Raw genomic sequence first — 11,482 nt, forward strand, 5'->3', positions numbered from 1 at the left:
TGTGTGGGGCGGGATATCCATACTTAATAGAACTAAAAGTTATATATTAAGACTTTTACAAATTTCTTTACTCTGTAATTCAAGATAATGCCAAAAATGTTGTGGAGATTTACAGCTGTTAAAATCTGTCACTCCTGAGAAGGTGAATTTGAATCAAAGCACCAATAATTTTATTGCTTTTCAAACTAAAATGTACTAAATTCATGCCCAGCACAGTTTCTTGTAATGCCAACAGTAGTAGAAGATGTGAGAATTTTTTTTTTTGTGGGGAAGAAACCTAAGGAGGGAATTAAGATTAATTGGAAAATTGGAATGAATTGATTTGGGACATGAATTTAGTACATTTTGCTATTGGTGCTTTGATTGATTCAGACAAAGTCACCTTCTCAGGAGTGACAGATTTTAAATATTTTCAGCATTAACTTGAATTACAGTGCAAAAAAAGGCACCCACCATTTGCAAAAATCTAATATATAAATGTTAGTCTGCACTGTAGGCAAATCTAGTTTCAGGTGAAATGGTTGCAAAAAATTGGAAAACAATAACAGTATTTGTGGGTGAGAGGGGACTGGTAGGTAATGGGTGAAACTAGAAGAGGTGAGAGATGATGGGCAGATAAGTGTAGGTTGGGGAAGTACAGGAAGAAGGGGCAGATTTGAAGCAAATGCTAGTGGTGGAAAAGAAAAAGATGGGCAGATGGATCTGGGAGAGGAATAGGATGCGTGGGGTGCCCATGAGAAATTGTCCTTTGCACCAAGTGGCATATTTAGGAACGTAGGCTGCTGTACACAGTGTGGAGATGTTTTTGAGTTTGCAGCCCATGTTTGCTGCAACACAGCAGCAAAGTAGCTAACGTAATGTTATTACAGGTCTAGTGACCAGGGTTCAGTTCCACCGCTCTCTGTGAGGAGCACTTAATATATTGAGAACAATTAATAACATAAAAAGGTGAGCTCCTCACAGAGAGCGTTTTCTCCGTGACTGCTCGGCTGCCTTCCAGTTTCCTCCCATATTCCAGAGAAGTATGGGTTAGTGAGTTAGTAGGTCACATGGGGGGAGCTGGACAGTGCTGTCTCATTGGAATAGAAGGGCTTGACAACAGGAAGAAGACTTATCTGAGTGTTAACATTCCTGCCATTACATCAAATCCTTTGTATGAATTAGACAAATCCGTCACTGCAGCGAAGTGAATGACGCACAGAGCTGGGAGATGCCTAATCCTGTCTCCCACCCAAGATGCTCAAAATTAATCACACATCTTGAGGTGACTGTTCCTGCTGAGAGCTGCTGCTTTAGGAAGTTCCCCTGTAGTAATCACATAGAAAGCGGAGCACTGGCAATATATAGTCTTTAAAATAATGCACGCAGAGAAAATGCTCTCACTTAGCGCCATGCAGGAAACTACGTTTCCTATATGATTGAACTTTGAAAAAGTTAAGAAAACAATTTTGCATAACTGAATTCCACGCTTTACCTTGTTACTGTACTTCTTTTATTGATAAAAACAGAAGAGGTGTACAATTATAAGCACATATTTCAACCCGTGATCAACAAAAAAGTGTTGCTACGGCATCAGATTAGTACTTCAGGATCCCTGCCATATTTTAAAATAATTCACATCAAATGGAATTTGATAAAAATTCCATAAACTTACTGTCCAAGTTACTCAATGTGATGGGATTGAAATTAACACTTATAATCACTGATCTAGCATTTACTGAGTGGGGCTCTCCCCGCCTACATCAGAAGATCACGTTCTCTATTTCCAGGAAGTTACCTGCTTTCAATCATCACCAGTCCACCAGATGCGGCCCCACGTTACTGCTGGACTAATAATAATGACATTATTAGTGACGTAGGCAGACTACACTCCACTACTGTATGCCTTTGGAACATAAAAGCTTGAAAATGAAAGAAACAAAAATTCAAAACATTGAATTTAAACTAGAGTACTTAATACATTGAAAACAATTAATAACAAGGTGAACTACATTTTAAAAATTGTTTCTCTTTCTTTCCCAAAGCCCTGCCATTAGCATTACAAAGGGTCCAGTTTAAGACCGAATATGGGTGATATCATATAAATATAGTTGTGAAGAAAGCACACAGCACCTCTACTTCCTCAGGAGTCTGTGGAGGTTTGGCACGTCATCAAAAACTTTAGCATACTTCTTTAGGTGTGTGGTGGAAAGTCTTGACTGGCTGCAGTACAGCCTGGTATGGGAACACCAATGACGTTGAGTGGAAAATCCTACAATAGGTAGTGGATTCAGCCTAGTACATCTCGGGTAAAACGCTCCCATCCATTGAGCAGATCTACATGAAACTTTGCTGCAGAAAAGCAGCATCTATCATCAAAGATCCTTAACCCCCCCCCCCCCCCCCAAGGCCATGCTCTTTTCTCACTTGCCATCGGGTAGAAGGTACAAGTGTCTCAGGACTCACACCTCCAGGTTCAAGAACAGTTACTACTCCTCAACCATCAGGCCCTTGAACAAAAGGGGATAGCTACACTCATTTAAGGACTCTGATTTATTGTTATTTCATGTTCATTACCTATTTATATCCGTATTTGCACAGTTTGTTTAAAGTTAACAGGTCCTGATGTTTACTGTTACTGTTCTATAGATTGGCTAAATATGCCTACAGAAGGAGAAAATCAGGGTTATATATGGCAACATGCATGTACTCTGATATTAAATTTTACTTTGAACAGCTTGCTGGTGGATCTCAAAGCAAGAAATTCAACTAAGTTATTAATAACACTATTTACATGGAAAATTTTGGTAAACCGTCACCGCAAACAATGAAGAGGCGAGCGAAGGTGAGGCTGCTCTGAGGGTCGAGTGGGAGACCCAGCCAGGACAAGGTTGAGGTATGTTCCAGGAGAAAGTAGAGTCAGAGTTGGAGCGAGTGGAGTGGACAAGAGCTGAAGCAGAGGTGTTCTGGAGCCCATCCACCTAAATCGGGAGTGAGGTTTGATTCATCTAAATGCAACTTAGATTCATCCAACTTGGAAAGGCCGAGCATGGTCCAGAAGCAGCCCAGGGCGTGTCGATGCACTGGGGCTGTGGCCCAGGCCTGATGCTCAGACAATATAAACACTGGGCCAGGTGGACTGAAAAGGCATGGTGTGGAGACCAGAGGAGAGGATCGAGCCGGTTCTACTGCATGATATTTTATTCAACTCCCCTTAACGCTGAGGCTGTATTGTCCCCGGCTGCTGTGAGCTTTGCAGTGCATTGCCTCCTGCGGTGGACTGAGACTGGGGCAATGAGCCCACTCCAGCTGCTCCTGGCTCCAGGCTTATGGACTCAATTTTGTTCTGAATGCTAACGCTTGCTTTACTGTTTGCACCATTTGATATGGCTTGTTTTTATTTCTCTCTGCACAATGGGTGGGGTTCTTTCACGGTTTCTTCTTCTGTGGCTGCCTGTTAAGCAGAGGAATCTCAAGGTTTTATAATTCACATATACTTTAATAATAAAATGTGCTTTGAAACTTTGTTGTGAAGGAACCTTGCACTAACCTGGTGCAAGGTAACCTGAGGGCTGGTTGTCCAGTGTAGGTGCAGTGGAGTATGAGTCAGTCTCATGGGGAATCCAATGAGGAAATCACATGTGCAACTTGTGCGGGAAATTCCAGACTTCCCATTGTAAGAATGTAGTTGTACCTACACTCCCACTAAGAAACCACAAGTTGTATCTGGGTCAATATGGACTGTACAAAAATAGGCTTTATTGAATTGAATGAGCATTTAAAATGTTTCATAAACCAGTGGAAGCTACTGTGCTCCTATAGCATAATATACATTGTGAACTAGAGGAAGTATGGTGCAAGAAAGTTGACTGAATTTAAAACCTCACTGTAAATGTTAAAATTGGGTACATAGTACAACATTTGGATGTTGGCTTTAACGCATTAGAAGATAAATAAAGAAATGTGGTAACACTTCAGAAGTTTTTTTTAAAATTGGAATTATGTGTTTTGTTGATTAAAGGATTATATTTTAGTCATTTCGTCACAGGAAACAAACTTTCATTACAAACTTTTGAGTCATCCTGTGACCAAGGATGCTTTCCGTCAACCACTGTTTCCCAACACAATTGTTCATTAACTGTTGCCTTTACTTGGTGAACCATAGGCTTCATTTTGCAAGACAGAGATTGAGTATGGGGTGCTCTTGCAGTCATGGTCATCGGTGTTGTGGGTTGAGAGGGATGCCTCACAGGGCCAGTGGGTATTAAACACTCTTCAACAGCTCCCAGCTCTCCATGGAAGCAAAAATGCTGACTGCCTCTTAGTAGTACACAATCAGGGATTCTCCAGGCAGCCGCTCCTCAACACTACACTACACTACCTTCCTCAGTTATTTCAGATGATGTTCGAAAGAGCTCCATTTATTGCTCATCACTAATTCCACTGTGAAAGGTGATAGTGCGCCACATTCTTGAACTGCTGCAATCTTTTGGGTGAAAATGCTCTCACTTACTCTTGAGCTGAAGATTCCTGATATTAGGACCATTGATGATAAAGTAACAGACATAAAGATCTGGCGGTAACATCAAAATAGTGACTGTTCATCTTCCCTCTTGCTGTGGAAGGAGCCGTATTCGTCTTTCCCTTGTTAGTGAGAGAGAGAACCTGAGGGAGTTCATAATTTTGGAAGAACAGCTAGTTTTTGATGTACTATAGACCAAGGTCTCTCTGTGGGGACTTTGCTGTTGCTTTCATAATGGGTGGTACTCTATGCTAGAATAAGTGGTGGGGGGGAGGGTTGCTGCTGCTTGTGCGTGGGATGGGGTAGGGGGCTTTGGGGTTCTTGCGTTTTATTTTTCTGTTATTCATTCTTCAGTATCTGTTCTTCTGTTTCGAGGATGTCAGCGGAGAGTAAGAACTTCAGGTTGTATATTGTAAACAGTCTCTGATATTAAATGGAACCATTGAATAATTGAAATTGGCAGGTCAGGTATATGACTTGGAAGGTACCACATAGGCAGTGGTACTCTTTGCAATGAGAAAGGTTGCTCATTTCAGAGGTGCAGTTGGATTAGTGCAGGCGAGTAACTGCAATGCATTTTGTAGATAATGTACAGCATAGCTAGTGTGTACCAGCAGTGGAACGAATACAAGTTTTGTTTCATGGATGGGATAATGATTAAGCAGACTGCATTATCATCCAAGAGGATCACAACTTTGTCATGGTTTGGAGGCTTGTGTGCCTCAATGACCTGGAGTGCTATGCTGGCTGGAGTCAGGTCTTTATGCCTTGGCTCTTAGTAGTGCCATCCTTGCCAAACAGGTCAAAGGGTAGAGGTCAGACAAAGAGTTGTCCACCAGTCCTCCAGGTTCAGGAGTTTAGCTCAGGGTTAATGACTCTGACTGATTTTTTTAAAAACTGTTACGGAAACAGCAATGAAGAATCCCTCTACATCCAAGTACAGCAGTATTCCAGGATCTCCACCTGGCCCTTGCATGGCTGATAGTGAAACCCGAGAGAAGACTCCTAGCACGATGAAGGCAGCCCTGAACACCACCAGAGATGGAGGACCTTCATTGCTGCCTAAACGCCAGCAGCAAAATGGAAAATAGCTAAGTAATTAAGACTACATTACCCTAAGCAGTGTCTCCTGCTTTGTGTGTGTTGAAGCTGAACTCATTGAAGGAACCACGGAGTATTTCATTCTGAGTTCAGATAGGGTGGAAAGGCTTTGACATGCCAGAAGACGCTTCGCTTCTTGCAGGATACCCAGCCTCTGAACTGCTCTTATAACATGATTTATGTGGCTGGATCAACCAAGATTTGTTCATCCCCCAGCACGTTTGAGGAGCAAGTGTTACTTGCCACCTATCACCCCATGTCTGAATACCATTTATATCTTGGTGCATGTAAGACTGAGCTGCTACTTTTGCTAAAGAATTGCAAATGGAGTTGAACATTGTGAATCAACAATAAACATTTCCACTTCCATAGAACATAGAAATCCACAGCACATTACAGGCCCTTCGGCCCACAATATTGTGCCGACCATGTAACCTACTATAGAAACTGCCTACAATTTCCCTACCGCAGTTGAACAAGTATCCGTATTTACTCACTGAACTTTGGATCTTATTATTATTAAAATATTTTAGCTAAAACCACTGAAAACTGGAAAAGGTACCATTTTGATTTGGCCATTTGATGAAGACAGTGATACCCTGAGTCTGAGATGATCAAAAACTGATAGCCTCAACTATCTTCTCTTGTGTGTGGTATAACTCCAGCCACTGGAGTGTTTTGCTCTTGATGCCCTTTGATTTCAGTTTTATCTTGCTCCTCAGTTCCACATTAACCTCACGTCTGGAATTCAGCCCTTTTACCCAGGTTTTGGCTAAACCCAAAATGGGCATTGGTGAGTAGGTTATTGGCAGGCAAGTGTCATTTGATAGCACCATCAATGAAAGGCTCTCTCAAATTTCTGTTGGTTGAGAACAGGCAGTCTACTCACACAAGATTTGTCACCATTATGTAAACGTAACAAATCTGAGCAACTTTCCACATAGCCAGGTGGTCACTAGTGTTATAATTGTGTTGGAATAGTTACGGTCACAGATAGCAATTCATCAGTACTACAGCTGGTCCCAAAGCCTTTGTGGTATCCAATGTTCTGAGCTATGGTGAATCAAGTTGGCTGGGCAGGATTCTATATCATTAGAGTTCTGAATGACAATGGTTGTGAATGCACTCACAGGTTGCTGCCTGCTCTCAATGAAGATGACAACCTCTTTGACCCAGGTCCTCTTGTTAACTATTCAATTGTCCACCACCATTCCTTCATAGATAGAAAAATCTGCAGAACTTTATCTAGTTGTTTTGAGTTAGCTTTGCTCTCTCTCTCTTTCTGTTGGTGTGCGCTTTTGCTCTTGAGCACCCATATAGCTCTGAGCTGCTGTTCCTCTCGTGATGTCAGTTTTGTTTTCGATAACTTTGTTGCTGATCCCTTGTTCTCCAGATTGAACTGGAAACAGCCCCCAGGATTATTGCTACTGCTAAAATTAGCCCGGATCATGAGATTACAAATTACATTGTTCATTTCTGCTTCTGTTATCCTGTGTTTCACAGATATCCAGCCCGTGCTGATGAATCAGTTCTGAATCGAGCATGATTTATGATTTAGCATTATTGTCATGCTGCGGGGACCATGGTACAGTCTCTCAAGACAATATCATTGAGTACAGATGGATGTCAATGATGGTGCTATGAAGCCTCTCTCGGTGTTGGACCTCCACCTACAGTGATTTCTTTGTCTTGCTTCTTGTTTCAGTGCTTCTCCTAGAGTTGTTCAACCTGTGTGTTTCCCCATATTGAACAATGGGGGGAAACCCAGCTGAGAGAAGGTAGTAGATGGTGATCAGTCAAAGTTTATTTTCACCCGAATTGTGACATGAAATTTCCTGGGAACAGGAATCAATGATGATAGTCCCAGGGCTACTCCCTCCTGCCTGTAAACCTGCTCGCTCCCTTTGTTGGCACTACCGGGGGTGAGGGGAGGCCTAGCTGGCAACTGTGAGGGAAGAATCACCTCAGTCACTGATGCAGTCTTCCAGAGTGAGCCCACAGAAAGCATCAGGTCTGGGTGGCCTCATTGTCAGTACTTTTAGATCTTGTCTCTGCTTCAATTTGTGGTTTCTACCTGCTTTAAGACTACCATCAGATCTGTAGCAAAGAGAAACGAAGCACCATGCTTTAAGAGCTACCACCCAGTGACTCTGACATCTACCATCATGAAATACTTTGAGAGGGTGATCATGGTATGCATCAACTCCAATCTTCTAGACAACCTCAGCTTACTGCCATTCACCTACCACCTAAACAGGTGTATGGCAGACCCAGTATCAAGGCCCTACACTCATACCTAGAATATCTGAAAAATAAAGACACCTATAATAGATTACTATTTATTGACCACTGCTCTGCCTTCATTACTATAACTCTAGGCAAATTCATCACAAAACCCCAGATCCCAAGTCAACACCTCCCTCTGCAACCGGGTGCTTGACCTCCTAACCAACAGACTTCAATCAGTAAGGACAGGCAGCCACACCTTCTCCACGATTATTCTAAATACTGGAGCTCCACAACATTGCATCCTAAGGCCCGGACTCTATCCTCTGTACACTCATGACTGTGTGGCCAGATTCTGCTCCAACTTCATCTAGAAGTTTCTAGATGATACCACCATAGTGGGCTGTATCTCAATTAACAATGAGTCAGAGTACAGGAAGGAGATGGAGAAGTTAGAAACATGGTGTTGTGACAACAACCTTTCTCTCACTGTCAGCAAAATTGGTCATTGACTTCAGGAAAAGGGCAGTGCACATGCCTCTGTCTACAACAAGCGTTGGGTTCCTAGGAGCAAACCTCGCAATAGCCTGCCCTGGTCCAACCACTTAGATGCCATGTCAGAAAAGCTCACTAATACCTCTACTTGCTCAGAAAGCTCAAGAACTTTGTCATATTCCTGCAAACCCTTACCATCAATGCACCATAGAAAACATCCAAGCTGGATGCTTAACAACTTGGTACGCAACTGCTCTGCATGTGAACACAAGAAACTGCAGAGCTGAGTGTAAGGCTCAGTACACCAGAACAATGAGCCTCCTCTCCAAGGACTCTGTCTATTCTTTTCACTGCCTCAGTAAAGCAGCAATACAACCAAATCTGCTACCCACCCCAACTCCCCTCTTCCACTGGGAACAAACAGAAGCTTGAAAGAAAACACCAGTCTCAAAAGCAGCGTTTTACCCCATGGTTACAATGGCTCTCTAATACGATAAAATGGATTCTTGACCTCACAATCTACCTTGTTATGATCTTGCACCTTATCGTCTACCTACACTGCACTTTCTCTGTATTCTGCATTCTATTGCTGGTTTACTTGGTTCTGGCTCAATGCACTGTGTAATGATTTGATCTGTATGAACCGAATGCATGGTAAGCTTTTCTCATCTGACAATAATAAACCAATTGCAATTCTGGTGCATTCTCTATATGTAAACGTAATTCTGCGACTATGAAAATATAAAGTTGTTTCCTGACTAATCTGTGTTAAAGCATCCCCAATTTAGACATCAGTCCCCAAGCTGCCCAAGAGGAAGACTTTCCAAAAATGACCCTCTATCATGTATGGTGGTTGATGCAGGACAGATGGAAATAAGGGATATCTTTTTATCATATCAATAGAGAATATGCCGGTAATCTTTTGTGTAGTATAATTCTTGTGTAACAAGGAATTGAACCTAAAAGGCAATAGGTTGTGATTCACTTAGTCCATATTTAAAAATTGTTCTGCATTTCTAGATGTGTGACCCATAAAGAAATGGTGGCTCCTAGATAAATGTGGTAGCATCAAGTGGAGAATCTAGGTCTCACTGAAGAAAACCTTCAAAAGAGGAATTTTGAGAGCACAAAGCTTATATGTGTCTGTGATGCACCATCAATAACTCACACTGAGACGTAAGGCGAGATATCGGCTTTTATTGACTGGAAGAAGGAACCAGGAGTGAGTGTCTATCATACAATGTCCTGGAGACTGAGGCCGAGCGTCAGGCCTCAGATCGCCTTTATACAGAGGCCTGTGGGAGGAGCCACAGGAGCAGTCAGCAGGGGGCGTGTCCCGACAGGCACATAGTTCACCACAGTCTGTCAGAATGAAAGGCAAAGATAACAAGCATAGGGAACCTTGGGTTTCAAGAGATATTGAAGCCCTGGCTAAGATAAGGTAGGAACAAATGAGGTGCCTATGGAGGCATGAGGCTGCCCTAGCAGATAAGGTGAAGGAGAATCCTAAGGGATTCTACATGTATGTTAAGAGCTGAAGGATTGTAAGGGACAAAATTGGTCCTCTGAAAGATCAGAATAGTAATCCATGAGTGGAGTCAAAAGGGACAGGGAGATCTTAAGTGATTTTTTTGCATCTGTATCTACTCAGAGACAGGCACAGAGTCTATAAAAGTGAGGCGAAGTGGCATCAAATTATTGGACCCTATTCAGATTACAGAGGGGGTGGTGTTTGGCGTCGAGGCAAATCAGGGTGGATAAATCCCCAGGGCCTGACAAGGTGTTCCCTCAGACCCTGAGGAAGGCAAATGCAGAAATTGCTGGGGCTCTAGCAGAAATATTTAACTCATCCTTAACACAGGAAAGGTAGCAGAGCAGTAGAAAACAGCCAGTGTTGTTAACAAAGGCTCTAAATTTAAACCAGGAAATTACAGACCGATGAGTTTGACATTAGTAGTGGGAAAATGAATGAAGGCTATTCTAAGGGACCGGTTATATAAATATTTGGATAGACAGGGCCTGATTAAGGATACTCAGCATGACCTTGCATGTGGTGGACATGTCTAACCAAATATAGAATTTTTTGAGTAAGTTACCAGGAAAGTAGATGAAGGCAAGGCAGTGGATGTTGTCTAAGACCATGAGATATAGGAGCAGAGTTCAGCCATGTTGCCCATCAAGTCTGTTCCACCATTTCACCATTGACTGACCCATTTTTCCTCTCAGCTCTAATCTCCTGCCTCCCCCCCCCCATATCCCTTCATGCCATGACCAATCAAGAATCTATCAACCTCTTCTTTAAATATACATAGAGACTTGGCCTCCATAGCTGCCTGTGGCAACAAATACCACAAATTCACTACTTTCTGGCTAAAAAAAATCCCTTCTCATTTCTGTTCTCTATCTTGAGGTTGTGTCCTCAGGTCTTAGACTCTCCCACCATAGGAAACATACACTCTATCAAGGCCTTCCACCATTCAATAGGTTTCAATGAGGCCAGTGAATATAGGTTTACATGGACTTTAGCAAGGCATTTGACAAGGTCCCACATGGGAAGATGTTGAGTAAGGTTCAGTCGCTTGGCATTCAAGATGAGGTAGCAAATTGGATTAGACATTGGCTTTATGGGAGAAGCCAGAGAGTAGTAGATGGTTGCCTCTCTGACTGGAGTCCTGTGACTAGTGAAGTTCTGCAGTGATCAGTGCTGAGTCAGTTGTTGTTTGTCATCTATATTAACGATCTGGATGAAAAAGTGGTTAACTGGATCAGCAAATTTGTGGATGACTCCAAAATTCAGGGTATAGTATTCAGCGAGAAAGGCTATCATGGCTTGCAGAGGGATCTGGATCAGCAGGAAAAGTGGGCTGAAAAATGGCAGATGGAATCTAACGCAGACAATATAGCAAGGTGTTACCCATTGGTTGGACCAACCAGGGTTTTCTTACACAGTGAACAGTAAGGCACTGAGGAGTGTGGTAGAATAAAGGGATATGGGAATACAGGTCCAGAATTCATTGAAAGGTGTATCACAGGTAGATAAGTTCATAAAGAAACTTTTGGCACATTGGCCTTCATAAAGCAAAATATTGAGTATGGGAGATACGTTGATATGCTGAAATTGTATAAGACGTTGGTGAGACCTAATTTGGAGAGTTATGT

This window comes from Hypanus sabinus, chromosome 17, assembly GCF_030144855.1.
Source record: "Hypanus sabinus isolate sHypSab1 chromosome 17, sHypSab1.hap1, whole genome shotgun sequence".
Lineage (NCBI taxonomy): Eukaryota > Metazoa > Chordata > Chondrichthyes > Myliobatiformes > Dasyatidae > Hypanus > Hypanus sabinus.